Source organism: Piliocolobus tephrosceles, chromosome 1 (assembly GCF_002776525.5).
Source record: "Piliocolobus tephrosceles isolate RC106 chromosome 1, ASM277652v3, whole genome shotgun sequence".
Classification (NCBI taxonomy): Eukaryota; Metazoa; Chordata; class Mammalia; order Primates; family Cercopithecidae; genus Piliocolobus; species Piliocolobus tephrosceles.
In genome coordinates this window covers 103,939,745-103,959,367 of record NC_045434.1, presented here as the reverse complement: position 1 = coordinate 103,959,367, position 19,623 = coordinate 103,939,745, and the positions used below count along the sequence as shown (strand labels likewise).

Sequence of the window (19,623 nt, the reverse complement as noted above, 5' to 3'; positions counted from 1 at the left end):
TTTCAAACCTTTAAAAAAAGAGCTTTTTGCCTGGGAGCAGTGGCTCATGCCTATAATCCCAGCACTTTAGGAGGCCAAGGTGGGTGGATCGCTTGAGCCCAGGAGTTCAAGACCAGCCTGGGCAGCACGGTGAAACCATGCCTCTACAAAAAATATAAAAATTAGTTAGGTGTGGTGGTGCACACCTGTAGTCCCAGCTACCTGGGAGGCTGAGGTGTGAGGACTGCTTGAGCCCAGGAGGCAGAGGTTGCAGTGAGCCAGTGCACTCTAGCCTGGGTGACAGAGCAAGACCTTATCTCAAAAACAAACAAACAAAAAAAAGGAGCTTTTTCCTACCCATTTAACAGTATTACCAAGAACCTATAATTTCATTATTGTTCCTTCAGGCACTTGAGGAACTAGGGGACAAAGCAATAGCATGAAGTCCCCAATGACATACAGGATCCTGTCAGCGCGTTTGTGAGCTACACAGACGACTCCTTCTTTAGTGTATAGCTTCCCTCCAGACAATTTTTCAGGGAAACTGGTGACCACATACATCAGAAACTGTCTCTGTGTCCTCATTATACCAGATACATTCCTCTAACACAAATGTGTTACATTGTATTGAAATTATCTGGTCACACATTTGTGTCTCCTTTAGTTTCCTCTAAGTTTCTCAAGAACAGGGATCATATCTTTTCATTTTTGTGTAACAGGATGTTACATTTAAAGTTTCAACTGAGGTTCCAAGATACAATAGATGCTGCCTACCAAAGTGAGGTGCCACATCACTATGCAGAGCTTAAAAAGGGAATCGTTAAAGAAAAAAACCAAAAATAAAAACTAAATTATAAAATGAAAAGAGAAAAGAAAAAAACTAAATAAAAAGGGGGTATTTGAAAATCATTTCCACAATTCTTACCCACCTCACTCACTGTGACAATTATTTCCATAATGCTTAGCTGCTTCACTCAGATGAAGGGTATTAAAAGGGCCAGGGTAGGAAAAGATTTGGGAAGATAATTCTTTGGGGATTTTTTTTTTTTTTTCCTGTGCTATGTGAACCTCCTCCTCCCCGTCTCTAACACACAAATACAAAGCTTAACCTGAAGAGCTTGTAATGTGTTCTTGATGGGGTAAGGTGGGAGACACCACGGATTAGAATTTAAATCATACTTGAGAAATTCAATATGATCTAGAACAGATCAGAGAGAGAGAGAGGAGAGAGACAGACAGACAGAGACAGAGAGGGAACACAGAGAGCTGCGAGAGTCACCACTCTTCTATGAGGCGAGGAATGTACATCCTTCCAGCAGCGCAGATGTCCTAGAACCATGTGGAGTCCTCACCAATAGGAATAACTGGGAGAGGGAACTGAGCAGTGAGAGTCATGTGTGAAGCAGACTTTTGGGGAATAAGGGACTGGGGCAACATCAGGCAGTTGAAGGTAAAACCAGGTTTTCATCAGAGGCTTCAGAAGTTTCATCATGTATTTCTATACATACACTTTAAAAGGTCGGAGATAAAAAGAAATTATTCCTTTGATTATAACTACTGGTCATGTTGAATCAATTCATCAATCACATTTATTTCCCTAAGTGTCAGACATCATGCCTGACTCATCCTAGGCATTTGATAAATGCTAAACTGAGCTCACCTGATTTTGGGACACATTCTACTACTATATCAAAATATGTCCATGACACCGCCCAACTGAATGGCAGCCCATTTTGTTCCCCCAAGATCCTTCAGGCCATTGAAAGCAGTTCATATTTTCATTTCAGGGTAATGACTCCTTAAATGATACTTTTGGGTAGGTTTTATGTGAACAATTTTAGGTAGATTTATGTGAACAATTACAGGTAGTTTTATGTGAACAATTACAATTAACTAAATACAAATACATATTTAAAACTCTGCTAATTGGCCGGGCACAGTGGCTCACACCTGTAATCCTGGCACTTTGGGAGGCCGAGGTGGGAGGATCATAAGGGCAGGGGATCAAGACCATCCTGGCTAACATGGTGAAACCCCATCTCTACTAAAAAATACAAAAAAAAATTGGCCAGGCGTGGTGGTGGGCGCCTGTAGTCCCAGCTACTTGGGAAGCTGACACAGGAGAATGGTGTGAACCCAGGAGGCAGAGCTTGCAGTGAGCCGAGATCATGCCACTGCACTCCAGCCTGGGTGACAGAGCGACACTCCATCTCAAAAAAAAAAAGAAAAAGGAATCTGCTAATTATTATATGTAAGTAAAAAATAATTTTCTAACTCCAGAGATACAATGTTATTATAATCCGTATAAAGTCCTGATGTCTGTGGTCTAGGTTTTGGCAGTGTCACAGTAAACAAAATATCAGCCAAGCAGAAAAGTTTAGGTGAAACTAACGAATATTTAGAAAAATATCAAATGCATTACATGGATAATGCACAGCAAAACTTCCTCTTGAAAAGATCCTCTTTACCAACTTCCACCCTTCTTATTAGTTCCCCCAAACTTTTCCCTTCCTAGAATTTCCTCAAAACTCTCTCTGAAGTTCACTTCCTCGTCTCTTCTCCCTCTGTGCCCACCCTGCTGCCTATTTTCTTGTTTTGCACGTGCAGGTCACCATCCTCTGTCCTCTCTCTCATTTCCGTTTCAGTCTTCTCTGCATGATTTACTCCATTGAACTCATAATTGTGAGTTGGGGAATGTGGAGATTTAGCAAAAAGTGCCAAGATTTTCATGAGAAGTTGGGTAGGAAAAGAAAATTCTGTGAGTACTTAATTGTTTTTCCTTGTTGTTCTATGAAAGGGAGACTTGGCAAAAGTCAGCATCAGGAACAACACGAACAGATGACCTGCTTTACTTGCTCTGAAGCGCTGCAGAGGTGGACTTTCTTCACCTCAAAATAACTCTCATCTTTAGCCTGATAATAAAGTGAAACTTTAGAACAAGGAAGTTATTTCTTTGTTTTTGTTCCTGATTAAAATGTTTAGTACGATGTTTCCCTCATTAATTATTGCTAGCTGGGTAAATGATTGTATCAGTTACCTTACTGGGAGTAGAATTGGGTGGTAAATTAAAAGGAAGGCAGCTAAGAAGAGGGACATCAGTAAAATGGTGGGATAGGAGATCCCCACTCATATTCCCCTATAGCCTTGTTAATTTGGCAACCACTGGTGGATCCAGGTACCTTTGTGGGAGCTTTGGAATCCAAGTAGGAGGTTGCAAAACCCCAGTGAAGCCCAAGACCAAGGAGGTAGGCTCATGCCTTGGTGGCAGATTCACCTACCACAAGATCCAGAAACAGCTTCATCCTCTGTGGATTCAGCTACAACCCCATTTGGTCTTGGTCCTGCCACCAGCAACATCAGCCAAGGAGCCCAGGAGGAGTCACACACCACACACAAGTGCCTCAGGTAACAGGCCCATTGATCTTGTTCCCATCTATGGACTGCAAATCAGCCTATGACCCAGTGCTAGTCCCTCTCCACTGTGCCTGTGAAGCAGTCCTGTTCACTCAGGACTTGTAACTGTCTGTACCCATGGAGACAGACCTGCCAATCTCAGTCCAGCTGAGGATTCTGAAGCAGCCCTATGACCTACCTTTAGCACTTCTCAGGCTATGGCCTCGGCAGTCCTAACCACCCAAGAACCTGGCAGGAGCCATGCCCATCCATGTCTGCAGAGGTAGGCCTGAAAACGTTGGTCTCAACTGTAGATCCTGAAGGAACTCTGTGACTTGGTTTCAGCCCCTCTTAGCCACAGACCAGAGCCAATGCTGCCTGCTTACTAACTCAGCAGGGATTCTCCCAGAGACTTGGCAGGAGCAATAGCAATACACACACCTGATAACAAGACGACTGTCCACAGACCCGCAGACCCTAAGGCAGACCTTTGTCTCAGTATCAGCCCTACTGACCAAAATCTAGGACTGCTCCAGACAGGATCCACACCTGCCCAAGCCATTGGTAATGGGCCCACCAATAGTGGACCCCGCTGCAGACCCAGGAGCAGTTAGGTAACCCGATTCCAACCCTGCTTAACTACAATCCTGGAGGCAATACCATCAGACCAGGGAACTGACAGGCAAATGTCCTTACCTGCCACAACCAATCTATAAAGTCTAAAACAGATGTTTGGTCCTTACAATACATAAACACTAATGCAAGTCTATGCAGATTAAGAAGAATCAGGCAAACGTGACACCATCAAAGAAACTAGTAAAATTTCAGCAACCAACCCAAAATATGAAAATCTATTAATTGTCTGACAAAAATTTAAAATAATAATCTTAAGCTCAATGAGATGCAAAAGAACACAGACAATTAAACAAAAATCAGAAAAACAATACATAAAAAGGAAGAGTTTAATAAAGTAACAAAAACCATAAAGAAGAACTGAACAGAAATCTTGGAGCTGAAGAATGTAGTGACAGAACATTTGATAGAGAGAGAGCTTCAACAGCAGACTTGATCACGCAAGAAAAAAAATCAACGAACTTAAAGACAGGTCATTTGCAATCAGTCATTTAGAGGAACAAAAAGAAAAACAATGAAAAATAGTAAAGAAAGCACATAAGACCTTTGGGCCACTATCAAGTGATCAAATATGTCCATTATGGGAGTCTTAGAAGGAGAAGCAAGAGAGAAAGAGGAAAACATACTATTTAAAGATGTAATAGGCCAGGAGTGGTGGCTCCTGTCTGTAATCTCAGCACTTTGGGATGCCAAGGTGGGAGGATTGCCTGCAGCCAGGAGTTTGAGACCAGCCTGGGCAACATAGCCAGCCAGACTACATTTCTATAAAAAATAAAAAACAGTCTGGATGCTGCGAGGCCAAGGCGGGCAGATCACTTGAGGTCGGGAGTTTGAGACTCGCCTGACCAGCATGGAGAAACCCTGTCTCTACTAAAATTATAAAATTAGCCGGGCGTGGCAGACCATGCCTGTAATCCCAGCTACTCGGGAGGCTGAGGCAGGAGAATTGCTTGAACCCAGGTGGCAGAGGGTGCGGTGAGCTGAGATCGCGCCATTGCACTTTACTTTGGTTGGGCCACAAGAGTAAAACTCCATCTCAATAAATAAATAAATAAAATAAAATAAAAAATAAGCTGGGCATGGGGACAAACACCTGTAGTCCTAGCTACATGAGAGGCTAAGGTGGAAGGATCTCTTGAGACTAGGAGTTTGAGGCTGTAGTGAACTATGATCATGCCACTACACTCCTGTACTCCAGCCTGGGCAACCAAGCAAGATGCTGTTCTGGGTGAGGGGGGTGGATTATAGTAGTTGAAAATGTCCTAAATCTTAGGATATATATATAGAGAGACATCCAAATTTAAAGAGCTCAAAAGATTTTAAGCAGGGTCCCCAAGGAATATTCCAAGATACATTATAACAAAATAAAATCCAAACTCAAAGACAAAGACAGAATTTTGAAAGCAGCAAGAAAAAAAGAGGCTTGTCACATATAAGGGAAACTTTATGAAGCTACTGGTGGATTTTTCAGCAGAAGCATTACAGGCCAGGAAGAAATGGGATGATATATTCAAAATGCTGGAAGAAAACAACTGTCAACCCAAAATACTAAACCTAACAAAACTGTCCTTCAGAAATGAAGAACAGATGAAGATATTCGCAGATAAACAAAAGCCAAAGGATTCCATTACTACTAGACCTGCCTTATTAGAAATGCTAAAGAAGGTTTCTCAAGTTGAAATTAAAGGATGCCAAGTAACAATATGAAAGCATATAAAAGTATAAAATTCACTGGAAAAAGTAAATATACAGTCAAATTGAGAATACTCAAATTCTGTAACTGTGGTACAGGAATCACATTATACTGTGGTATAAAAGTTAAAAGACAACAGTATTAAATATAACTATAGGTATTATTTATTTATTTATTTATTTATTTATTTATTTATTTATTTATTTATTTTTGCAATGGCGTCTCACTCTGTTGCCCAGGCTGGAGTGCAGTGGCACGATTTTGGCTCACTGCAACCTCTGTTCCTCAAGTTCAAGCAATTCTCTGCCTCAGCCTCCCAAGTAGCTGGGATTACAGGTGTCTTCCAGCAGGCGCAGCTAAGTTTTGTATTTTTAGTAGAGATGAGGTTTCACCATTTTGGCCAGGCTGGTCCTGAACTCCTGACCTCGTGATCCACCCACCTCGGCCTCCCAAAGTGCTGGGATTACAGGCGTGAGCCACCACATCCAGCAACTATAGCTATCATTTTTTAATGGGTATATACTTTTAAAAATATAAAATGTGACATTAATACCATAAGATGTATGTGTTGAGGGTAAGACTGTAGAGTTTCATGTGCAATTGAAGTTAAGTTGTTAGCTTAAAATAGACTGTTATAAGGTGCTTTATGTAAACGTCAGGATAACTCAAAAAAAATTCTAGTAGACAAAAGATAAAGAGAAATGAATCAAAGAATAACACTACAAAAAAGTAATCAAATCACAAAGGAAGACAGAAAGACAGAAGGAAAGAAACTACAAACCACTCAGAAAACAATTAACAAAATGAAATAATAATAAGTACAGTTAGCCATTAGTATTCATGGGTTCTACGTCTGTGGATTCAACCAACTGTGCATCAAATATTAATATGTTAGGAAGAAAACAATAAAATAACACAGCAATAACAATGTAAATAAGAATAACAATACAGCATAACAACTATTTACACAGCATGTACATTGTATTAGGTATTTTAAGTAATCTAGAGATGATTTAAAGTATATGGGGGATGTGCATAAATTATATGCAAGTACTATGCCATTTTATATAAGGAACTTGAGCATCTGTGGATTTTAGTATCAGGCATTTTGGGGTTGGGGGTGGTTCCTGGAACCAATTCCCCACAGATACTTAGGGATGGTTGTACTTGCCTATCAATAATTACTTTAAATGTAAATGGATTACATTTTTCAATCAAAAGACAGAATGATTGAATGGATTTTTTAAAAAGATCCTACAATATGCTGTCTACCAGAAATTCATTTTACCCTTAGGACACAGAATGAAAGTGAAGAAATGGAAAGAGATTCCACACAAATGGTAACCAAAAGAGAAGAACAATGGCTATGCTTTTATCAGACAAAGTAGACTTTCAGTCAAAATTTGTTGGGAAAGACAAAGATAATAACAAAGATAATGACAAAGGGGTTAATTCATCAAGAGGATATAACAATTATAAATATATCTATGCATCCAACCTTGGAGCATCTAAATATATAAAGCAAATATTAACAGAACTGAAGGGAGAAAATGCAGCAAAACCAAAATAGTAGGGGACTTTAATATCCCACTTTCAATGATGGAGAGATCATTTAGACAGAAACTCCATAAAGAAATGGTAGGCCTGAATAATTCTACAGACCAAATGGACCTAATAGACATAGACAGAACATTCCATCCAATAGCAGCAGCAATAAATGGTATTGGGAAAACCAGAGATCCACATGCAAAAGAATGAAATGGGATCTTTATCTTATACCACACACAAACATTAACTCAAAATGTATTGAAGACTAAATATAAGACTCAAAATTCAAACTACCAGGAAAAAAGCTCCCTTTGATGCTGGATTTGGCAATGACGTTTTGGATTTGACACCAAAAACACAAGCAAAAAAGCAAAACTAAATAAATGAACTACTTCAAACTAGAAATCTTCTGCAAAGAAAACAATCAACAAAATGAATAGGCAACCTAAAGAATAGAAGAAAATATTTGCAAACCATATATCTGGTAAGGAGTTAATGTCAAAATATATAAGGAACTCATATTACTCAATAGCAAGAAACCAAATAACCCAAGTTTTGAAAATGGGCAAAGACTTGAATATACATCTTTTTCAAAGAAGATACATAAATAGCCAACAGGCAAATGAAAAGGTGGTCAACATCACTAAGCATTAGGGAACTATAAATCAAAACCACAGTGAGATATCACCTCACACCTGTTAGGATAGCCCTTATCAAAAAGACAAGTGATAAAAATGTTGGTGAGGCAAGGTCAGGAGATCGAGACCGTCCTGGCCAACATGGTGAAACCCCGTCTCTACTACAAAAACAAAAATTAGTCGGGTACAGTGGCGGGCGCCTGTAGTCCCAGCTACTCTGGAGGCTGAGGCAGGAGAATGCAGTGAACCCGGAAGGCGGAGCTTGCAGTGAGCCAAGATGGCACCACTGCACTCCAGCCTGGGTGACAGAGCAAGACTCCGTCTCAAAAAAAAAAAAAAAAAAAAAAAAAAGTTGGTGATGATGCAGAGAAAGATGAACATTTGTATACTACTGGTGGGAATGTAAATTGGTATAGTTATTGTGGAAAACAGTACAAAGGTTCTTCAAAAAATTAAAAATGGAACTACCATTTGATCCGTCAATCTCACTGCTAGGTGTCTATCCAAAGGAAATGTAATCAATGTCTAGAAGGTATATCTGCACCCCCACGTTCATTGCAGCATTATTCATAAGAGCCATCATAGGGAAACAACCTGTGTCCATCAATAAATGAGTTGACAAAGAAATTGTGTCTCATATTTACAATGAAATATTATTCAGCATATGAGAGGCAGGAAATCCTGCCATTTGTGGTAACATAGATGAACCTGGAGGTCATTATGCTCAGTGAACTAAATCAGACACAAAAAGACAAATGCTATATCATCTCATTTATATATGGAATCTTAAAAAGTTATACTCATTGAAGCAGAGAGATGAATGGTGGTTGCCAGGGGATGGGGGTTAGGGAAACTGGAGAAGTGTTAGTCAAAGGGTACAAAATTTCATGTATAAGAACAATAAGTTCTGAGGATCTAACATACAGCATGGGGCCTGTAGTTAAAAATATTGTTTTGTAGGCCAGGCACAGTGGCTCATGCCTGTAATCCCAGCACTTTGGGAGTCCGAGGTGGGTGGATCACCTGAGGTCAGGAGTTCGAGACCAGTCTGACTAATATAGTGAAACCCTATCTCTAGTAAAAATACAAAAATTAGCCAGGCATGGTGGTGGGCGCCTGTAGTACCAGCTACTTGGGAGGCTGAGACAGGAGAACTGTTTGAACCCGGGAGGAGGAGGTTGCAGTGAGCAGAGATCACGCCACTGCACTCCAGCCTGAGAGAGAGAGCAAGACTCCATCTCAAAATAATAATAATAATAGTAATATTTTATTGTACACTTGAAATTTGCTAACAGCAGATCTTAAGTGTTTTCACTGCACACACACACAAATAACTGAGGTGGTATATGTGTTAACTGACTTGATTGTGGTAATCATTTCACAATGTATATGTACATCAAATCATCACATTGTATGCCTTAAATACATAGAATTTTTGTCAATTATACCTCAATTAAGCTGTGGGGAAAAAAGAGAAAGGAGGCTAAGAAACGAGAAAGAAAATCTCAAATATTGAAGAAGATGGGAATGTTAAATGAAAATTTTGTCATTTTCTTTTTCAATATGTTGGCAGGGTTAGTGCTGGTTCTGGAAAAAGGCTTTAGTGAAAATTAATACTTTAAGGCATCTAAATGGTTGGTAGGAGCATTAAGTTGGTACCAATTTTAGTGTGGGGAGAGGGGAAAAATTTGGCCACATATATCAGAAGGCTTACGATATGCACAGCCCACTTTGATCCAGTAATTCTATTTCTAAGAATTCATTCTATAGAACCAACAGGATGTATTTCCAAGGTTTTCTATAGTGTTGATTAAAATTAATGTAACAGGATTGGGTGCAGTGGCTCACACCTGTAATCCTAACCCTTTGGGAGGATGAGTAGGGAGGATTGCCTGAGCCCAGGGGTTTGAGACCAGCTTGGGCAACATAGGAAGGCCTTGCCTCAACAAAAATTTTAAAAATTTAGTCAGGCATGTTGACATGCACCTGTAGTCCCAGCTACTCGGAAGGCTGAAGTGGGAGGATCACTTGATCCTGGGAAGTTGAGACTGCAGTGAGCCATGATGGTACCACTGCACTCTAGGTGAGGCAACAAAGTGAGACTGTGTCTTGATGATAATAATAAAATAAAATAAATGTAATATTTGTGGCATATAATTGAAGGCAATTAAATGTCCAATAATAGGGAACTTAGTGAGTGAATTAAGGTTCATCATTAGTGACAATCCTATGCATTTGTTAAAAAATCATATTACAGAAGATTTATTTGAGAAATACTTATAAGACCAATAAGTAGAAAGTAGTTTCCAAAATAATATGTACAGTATTTTGCTATGTATTAAATACATATATATATATACAGAGAGAGAGAGAGAGAGAGAGGAAAAAACAGACTGGAAGGACATATAAATAGTGGTTATCTCTAGGTTAGGACCGATAGAGACTTTTTTCCTTTGTGCTTTTTTGTATTTTCCAAATTTTCCACACTAATCCAATATTATTCTTATAAAACAAACAAGGAAAAGATGTTCTAAAAAAGAAAACCCTGCCTTTTTTTTTTTAAGAGTACAATCTAGCTCTTTTAGATGTTGGGCAAACAGGCATCTCTCCATTTAATGCTCTCATAAAGCTGGTAACTTAAATACTTTCCTGGGTTAGTGGTTTGCATTTTCAGAAGAACTCTCACAGAAAGAGCTAGTACCCAAGTGAATATGTGCTATAAATTATAGATAGCTTGTTTTTCTTCATTTAAGTGAGCAAGCATGTTCTTCGTAAGTTGATACGTGGCTCACAAGCTACCCCAGGCAATGATTAGAGAGCAGCCTCAGTTCCAGAGAGCCCAAGCGAGCAGCACCTGGAGCCCCTAGAATTTTCGAATAAACAGAATACTTCCTTCACAGTTTGACACCTTTGGGGAATGCTAATGAAAGCCACCATCTTGCAACTCACTTCTTTACAACTTTATTTGCCTTAAAGGTAGAAAATTGTGAAGCTAGCAGGAGCCTCTACCCATATTAAAAAGATTCTCTTGCAGTTCACATACTTTCTGCCTCGGAAAATCATCATTTACTTTCACACAACATGTTTATTAAGACAAGTACAATATGTTGGGGTCAGTATTAGTGAAACTATAAGTACTTATTTGCTAAGCCCGTAAAAGTCAAGCATTTCATTGACCTAGTAATTTGTCTACTAGAAAATATCAATGTAGAAATATGAGAAAACAGATTTATCATGTACCTAAAGAGAAGTAGCAAAGGTCACACTCCTCCCCCTTCTCATTGCTCTCAGAGAACTCAGGATATATTATTAGGATTTTTTTGACTTTTATAGAGGACAAATTTGAGGCAGGAGAATAGGGTCTGGGGACAGGGAGCATATGGCCCATTCATGCTGACTTCCTAGAACTAAGTCAAAAGGAAACGCTTCAGCTATAACAGGAAATAGCCTCTCCATTTACTTAGGGAGTACACTGAGTAAATGACTTTGAAACTTTACTTCATCCTCTTCATTTACATAGGGCATACACCAAGTAACCAATGGAAACCTCTAGAGGGTATTTAGGCCCCTGAAAATTCTGTAACAGGGCTCATGCGCCCCTATGCTTGGCCTGCTCCCACTGTGTGGAGCATACTTTCACCTTCAATAACACTCTGCTTTTGTTGCTTCATTCTTTCCTTGCTTTGTGTGTTTTGTCCAATTCTTTGTTCAAGATGCTGAGAACCTGGACACCCTCCACCAGTAACAAAATGAGAGGTAAGGATCTGGAAGACGGCATGGCTTGTTCAAGGTTTGCCAGTGTTTGCTTTTTCGGTGAGTCTAAATCAAGGGCTGTACTTCCATTTACATTATGAGAAAGCAAAAGGCTTGTTCTTATGCCTCCTGGTAACTGGGTGTTTGTAGCAATGCCCCTGAGAGTCCAAGAATTTCTCCTGTAGGTATATACACTGTGGGCACTGCTTTCTACTGCAGGGGCACAAAACTGTCGGGGCCCCATTTAATGTCACTTCAACCTTACCCAGCTACAGTTAACCGCTTTAATTACATTAATGTGTGCTATCCTAGGGACGCCCCCACCCTACCTTTCAACTCTTATCTTCCACTTCCTTGAAGTATCACGATTATTTCTACTCATGTCTAACAACTGCTAGGTAACCAGATCAGATTGGCACAGTGATGTCAAAATGCCTCCTCACTCTCTAGAGAATTGGTTATACTAACAACATGCGAATGACAGACAGCCCTAATAAAGGCTTGTGTGTTATATGTGAATGACAGACAAGCCTGTTAAAGGATCTCTCATGGGAAAGATTCCAGATAGTGGGACAGTGGAGTAAAAAAAGAAAAAAAAAGTAGAAGTACTAAGGATTTAGTCCTGGCCAGCCATTGTTTCACTGTACTCTTATTCTACCCCCATCCGACATTTCCATTCCCTGTCTTAGACATTTGGCTCCAGTGGCTGCAGAAAAATTAATTCAAATTCTGGTTACTTGTGCCTTCAGCATCTGTGGTCTCTGTAGAGGCATAAGTAACCTAGGGCTGCATCGCCTCCTGCATCCACATTGGCATCACCCACCTGGGAGTTGTCAGCAAATGAAATGAACATCTATAAACTAAGATGAGAATAATACCCTGAAAGGTAAAGTAATTAAAATTATAACAATGAGACGGCAGTCAAAACACTACCCATGTTTATTTAATATCTGTCATTTGAGAACTATGGGGTGGCCCATTCCTATCACCTCATGAATCCTCTCTATACTTTTATGAGAGAGGAAAGAGCGTAGGTCAGTTACAAAAAAAGCCAATGTGGGGCAAGGTTAATCAAGAAAGCATTGTTGTAGAAGGGGAAGGCCTGAAAAATATGATGACTTCGGATATCAAATATGAGAGGGCATTCCTGGGAAGTAAAAATACCAGCCTGTCCTTTGGTTCCTGGGCATCTGCTCAGCCAGCATCTGCATCCAGTTTGGAAGGTGGGAGAAGGCCCCAGATGCTGCTCCTGGGCTCCCACATTCACATACTTTTGTCTCGTCGTGGCTTCTATTGTTTTGTAATTACCCCAATGCCTAGTTTCTTGAAGGTGTCCTAATGTATATTAACAAGTATTATTATTATTATTATTTTTTTTGAGATGGAGTCTTGCTCTGTCGCCCAGGCTGGAGTGCAGTTGCCGGACCTCAGCTCACTGCAACCTCCGCCTCCCGGGTTCACGCCATTCTCCTGCCTCAGCCTCCCAAGTAGCTGGGACCACAGGCAACCGCCACCTCGCCCGGCTAATTTTTTGTATTTTTAGTAGAGACGGGGTTTCACCGTGTTAGCCAGGATGGTTTCAATCTCCTGACCTCGTGATCCGCCTGTCTCAGCCTCCCAAAGTGCTGGGATTACAGGCTTGAGCCACCGCGCCCGGCAACAAGTATTATTTTTAAAGGCATTACATTTTCATAATATTGGGTGAATCACAATTAAACAGATTTCTTTAAGTCTATAGGATTTTTTTAAAGCCTTTAATATGCTAATATGCACAATGAATGTCCTAGAAGAATATATATTAGGTCAAATCCTTTGAAATTACCATTTTTCTTTTTCTTTTTCTTTTTTTTTTTTTGAGACTGAGTCTCACTCTGTCTCCCAGGCTGGAGTGCGATTGCACCATCTCTGCTTACTGCCAACTCTGCCTCCCAGGCTCAAGTAATTCTCCTGCCTCAGCCTCCTGAGTAGCTGGGGTTACAGGCGCCCACCACCATGCCCAGCTAATTTTTATATTTTTAGTAGAGACGGGGTTTCGCCACGTTGTCCAGGCTGGTCTTGAACTCCTGACCTTAAGCGATCCACCCAACTCGGCCTCCCAAAGTGCTAGAATTACAGGTGTGAGCCACTGCGCCCAGCCACAAGGTTTCTTTTTCTTTTTTTTTTTTTTTTTGAGAAGGAGTCTCGCCCTGTTGCCCAGGCTGAAGTGCAGTGGTGTGATCTCGGCTCACTGCAACCTCTCCCTTCCGGGTTCAAGTGATTCTCCTGCCTCAGCCTCCCAAGCAGCTGGGACTACAGGCATGTGCCACCATGCCTGGCTAATTTTTGTATTTTTAGTAGAGATGGGGTTTCACCATGTTGGCCAGGATGGTCTCCATCTCTTGTGATCCGCCTACCTTGGCCTCCCAAAGACCTGGGGTTACAGGCTTTAGCCACCGTGCCCGGCCCACAAGGATTCTTTTAAGTGTAAAATTGCTTTAAAATTTTGTTTTAATATGAAAAGTTTTCATGGAAAAAGCAGAGCACAAAAGCACACACATTGTATTAATAACTATGTAAAACCTATTCACAGTTGGACTTTAAAACGGCAAAAACAAAAAAGAAAAGAGTCATTTATAAGGATAGAACTATGGGCCAGTCATGGTGGCTCATGCCTGTAATTCCAGTTCTTTGGGAGGCTGAAGTGGGAGGATTGCTTGAGCCCAGGAGTTTTTGAGACCAACCTGGACAAGACAGGGAGACACCGTCCATAATAAATAAAGTAGCCGGGCATGGTGGTGAGTACCTGTAATCCCAACTACCTGGGAGGCTGAGTTGGGAGGTTGCTGGAGTCTGGGAGGTCGAGACTACAATGAACCATGATCTCACTGCGGCCGCCCAGCCTGGGAAACAGAATTCTGAGAAAAATCCCAGTGTACCCCCTCCCCATTCTTTCCAAGGTTGGAGAGTAGTGTCAAGGAGAAGATGACCTCCAGCCAGGACTTCAGTATTATGTTCCTCTGGCCTCCTCACTGAGCTAGGTGGACTCCAAGACCTAAGAGACAGGTAAAGCATTACTCTTTGAACAGCTTCTCTGCCTCCTTACCCAGATGAAGCCTGCCTACATAGATCTTCTTCAGGAATACCTGAAGGAGTCTTCGAAGAAGTCTTCAGGTGTTCCCATCACCCAATGGCTCTTTTCCAAAGTTTGCATTTAAGTTGGTTATTTGAAGTTCTGTACGGGATCCTGTAGCAACACTATTTACAAATGATGGTTAACTTTTCCAGCAAGGCCCCAGACGTCTGTTGGATTCCAATGGTTTAGATGTTCTGCACATTTATTTATTTTGAGGCAGGATCTCAGTTTGTCACCCAGGCTGGAGCGCAGTGGTGTGATCTCAGCTCACTGCAACCTCCGTCTCCCAGGGTCAAGGAATCCTCCCATGTCAGCCTCCTGAGTAGCTGGGACTATAGGCGTAATCCCCACTACTATGCCAGGCTAATTTTTTTGGTTTGTTTTTTGTTTGGTGGGGTGCAGGAGGTAGAGACAAGGTTTCTCCATGTTGCCTAGTCTGGTCTCGAATTCCTGGGCTGAAGTGATCTTCCTGCCTTGGCCTCCCAAAGTGTTTGGATTATAGGTATAAACCACCCTGCCCAGACAATTCTGTACATTTATAATGGGAAAGGAAAATAGTAGAAAATAATCCTATCATAAATGCACAACTGCAGTATAGAATGCACTCTTGAGGGTAACTTAGGGAACTAGCTCCAACTTACAAAGCTGTGGCCATGGGAAAATGTCTTCCTGGGCCTGCTTACGTCACTGTCCCAGAAGCCCCTCAGCAGTCTCTTGGTGGAGAGTGAGACTGTCATTGCCCAAGAGAATTCCTCTGTCCAGACCTTTAGACAAAGCCTGGCCTGCGGGAGGGACTCCCAGTGCAGCAGCACCACAGAGCTGCTGACCAGAAAGGCACAGTAACTCAGGATTATGGCTTTCTCCCCAGGGCTCTGTGGGGGAATCCCTCCGTGTAGGGGAAATTCTGGAATCCTGATCTCCCCCTTTCCCTGCACACATCCCACTCACAAATGCAGTCTTGTTCCTAGGTTCTGAGCCAGCAGCAATTTGCAAGCCTGCCCCTAATATTCCTTGCAAACTGTCCTTCTGAAGGACCTGACATGAGTAAGTACCCAAGAGATATATAGCCCCTCTATGGGGAAGCACCCACAGGGCTGGCCCCAAGGTGAAGGTGGCCCCTGGGGGGGCGGGGGGGCTTAAAAACTTGGCTTGTTTTGCTAAATTGCCATGACCCCATATTAAGGTCATTAGACAAAGATCACCTGGCCTAAGGCCAGTAAAATGACACCATGACTTTCCCATCAAATCTGGCTGCTTCTCTCTTGGCTGCAGAAAATCATTAATATTTAATCTCTCTTCAACAAATGGAAGAAAGAAGGAAGAGGCTAGAAGGCAGTTTCCTTGCATGAGCAGAAGTGAAATCAATCTCAGCTTCTTGCCTCCCTTGTTCAAATCTCTCCTGCCTCAGAGCTTTCCACCAGGACCTGTCTGGAAAACTTATCTCAAGCTTTAAGGGCTTACGCCTGGGGCTCCTCCGGATGCGAAAAGAAATTCCCTCCCACACAGTACTTGCTATTACATGACTTACCCTATCATGCCTCATAAGACTTTATGAAGCTTCTGCCAACCACTTTAAAGGATAATTGTTCCCATACTGTTATATTCTGTTCCTGAACACTTAGGTCTTTTGGTAAAAGGTAGGGTCAATCATCAAATATAGGAAACGGATGAAAGGATATGTCCTTGTACCTGACTGCAGAGCTTGGTGGCTTTGAGTCGTGGGGGCAGCAGAGGAGAAAAGCTGCCACCAGCAACTGCATATAGAGAAACGGAGGCTGAGAGACCAGCCGATGTCAGGAGTGAGGGGGAGAGCAGCAGATCAGGGGAGTGTAGTGTCATGGAAACCAAAAGAAAGAGCTTCAGGGAGGTGGTGGGCACATCTGTGTTGAATGCTGAAGTGAAGACAAGATAAGAACAGAGGTGTAAACATTAGACTCAGCCATGTGGAGGGGATGAGAGGCATTGACAGGAACAGTATCTAGGTATAGTGGGGACAAAATCCATCTAGAGTAAGTTGAAAAGGAAATAAGAATATGTTGCTAAGCGCTTTATGTCTTAGCTCATCTAATTCCTATCACAATCTTATGATGTAGATTCTAATATTATCCCCATTTTACAGATGAGGAATCCAGGCACAGAGAGGATAGTTAAATTGCTCAAGGTCACACAGTTAGAAAGTGTGACTCGGCCCACTGCAGAGTTGGATGGACCCAGACAACCGGGCTCCAACCTGTGCTTGAAACCTCTACCTCACTCTCCTTTTGCAATGCCACAAAACCAGGATGAACGCTCACTCCAGGCAACACTAGCAACAAGTGCTGAAAAGGAAAAAAAGAGAGATGGGGTGGGTAGCTGGAGAGGTTGTGGGGGCGAGACAGGGTTTTCTTTAAAGACAGAAAATCCTGATACACGGGTTGCACGCTGATGGGGATAATAGAGGTGCAGAGGAGAGATTGATGATGTCGGCTGGAGGAGGTGTTTGTGAGCTGGGAGATGAGATGGATCCAGAGCACAGAGGGGCTGACCTTTGATAGGAGCTGAGCAAATCCTCTGGTACCAGGAGGGGAGGCAGAGAAAAAGGGCACCCGGTGAGTGTAGCAGGTAGTTTTGGATGTGAAAAGATGAAGGAGTACCTGTCTGCTGGTTTCTCTTTTCTCAGTGAGGGGTAGAGCAAGATAATCATCTGAGGCTGGGATGGGGAGAAGGGATGGGGATTGTAAGAGGATTGAAGAGGGAAGAGAGGTATGAAATGGCCATTCTGGGGGTGGAGGTGCCAAGCAAACACAATGAGGAGGCAAGGCAGGGAGCTACAAGAGACAATTCCTACATTTTATGGATGCACTCTCTGTCTCTCAAATCTTTCATGGTTTTTATCTATGAAATCTTTCATTTTAAATTGCAGAATAAGAAAGAGGAAAAACTGCCTGCCCTCTCTCCCATGATCACTGTGCTGGCAGCAGCAGGAACACATCTGAAGTGATGAGATAGGAAATCAGAAGCATTGCAGGCAGATGGTTTGGGATTGTGAAAAGCGCACACAGAGAGAAATGTAGCCTGGGTTTCTTACCTGTAGAAACTTTATGGCTTTTCCTTTGTTTTCATCAGGACCCATCTGCGGCTTTGTAGCAGATTTCTTAAAGAAGAATGTGGAATGATAAATGATCCCAGGTGAAATTTATATCTGTCTGGATTAAATCTTTGTGCTTTTCTGGAGGAATCAGGGAGCACAGAGAGGCTGCTAATACAGACAATCACCTGGAGGTCTTGTTACGCCACAGATTACCAGGCCCTGACCCAGAATTTTTGATTCTTTGCAGGATGGGGGGAATGAAAATTTGCATTTCTAATAGTTCCCAGGTGATGTGGATGCTGCTGGTTGGAATACCATACTTTGAACATTGAGTTTGGATGGGGAAGGACTTGGGGTTCATCTAGTTCACCACCTCAGGTGGCAGGGGATATCCCACACCTCACAGCACAAGGACTAGAAAGAGGATATCTGAATCCATTGAAATCTCAAAAGATTCCAGACACAAAATGTCCTTAAGTCCAGCTGCTATTGTTGGACTTGTCATTCCTCTCCCTCCCTCCAAGTCTCTGTTTTCTGCAAAAACATTGGAGGGAATAATTAACACATAAAGTGCTATTTACAAGACGGTGCTCTGAGCTCTTTACTTGTATTAACTCAGTCTTTATAACAGCCCTGTGACCTAGGTGCTACTATTATTAATTTACTGATAAGGTAATGAAGACTGATAAGGTAATGAAGACACAGAGAGGTTAAGTAACTTCCTTGAGGTCACCCAGCTAGGAAGTGGAGAGCTGGAATACACCCACAGCTCAGATTTGTGGATTCTTGGTGCTTGGGTAAAATGTGGTCCGCTAGGGTCCAACACAGTTCTTTTTTTTTTTTTTTTTGAGAGGGAGTCTCGCTCTGTCCCCCAGGCTGGAGCGCAGCGGCGCCTCTCGGCTCACTGCAAGCTCCGCCTCCCAGGTTCACGCCATTCTCCTGCCTCAGCCTCCCAAGTAGATGGGACTACAGGCGCCCGCCACCACGCCCGGCTAATTTATTGTATATTTTTTTTAGTAGAGACGGGGTTTCACTGTGTTAGCCAGGATGGTCTCGATCCCCTGACCTCGTGATCCGCCCGTCTCAGCCTCCCAAAGTTCTGGGATTACAGGCGTGAGCCACCGCGCCCGGCCACTCAACACAGTTCTTAGCTAGGGTCTCTGGGCATTGTAAGATCATTGGAAAAACCCTGTTTTGGCCGGGCGCGGTGGCTCACGCCTGTAATTCCAGCACTTTGGGAGGCCGAGACGGGCAGATCATGAGGTCAGGGGATTGAGACCATCCTGGCTAATACGGTGAAACCCCGTCTCTACCAAAAATACAAAAAATTAGCCAGGTGTGGTGGCGGGTGCCTGTAGTTCTAGCTACTTGGGAGGCTGAGGCAGGAGAATCACTTGAACCTGGGAGGCAGAGGTTGCAGTGAGCCGAGATTGTGCCACTGCACTCAGCCTGGGCAACAGAGTGAGACTCTGTTTCAAAAAAAGAAAGAGAGAGAAAAAAAAAAAAAGAAACCCTGTTCTACCATTCTTTAAATGCATGGCCCTTGGACAAGCTGCATACTTTATTCTGATTATCTCATTGATAAAATAAGGTGTTCTGACTTCCTGAATTTTTAAGCTAAGAAAGAGTTTAAATGTATATATATATCTATAAAAATATATATTTGTTTATATAAATATATAATATATAAACATATATATTATAAATATATATAATATATATTTTGTATATTTTATATATGTGTATGTATATATGTATGTGTGTGTATATATGTGTGTGTGTGTATATATGTATGTGTGTGTGT

At 41.9% G+C, this 19,623-nt stretch overlaps 1 protein-coding gene across 4 annotated transcripts in view; it reads right to left on the bottom strand.

Moving 5' to 3' along the window:
* VTCN1 (V-set domain containing T cell activation inhibitor 1) overlaps positions 1-19,623 on the bottom strand; it is a 71,969-nt gene that overhangs the window by 46,375 nt on the left and 5,971 nt on the right. The window contains exon 1 of one of the 4 annotated variants that reach the window (XM_023222752.2): positions 17,817-18,035. The exons of the other annotated variants lie outside the window; for them this stretch is intronic. The gene's annotated coding sequence lies outside the window, so the exon portion shown is untranslated. Of the gene's footprint in view, positions 1-17,816; positions 18,036-19,623 lie in introns of those variants that run through there. 4 annotated transcript variants of the gene reach the window in all.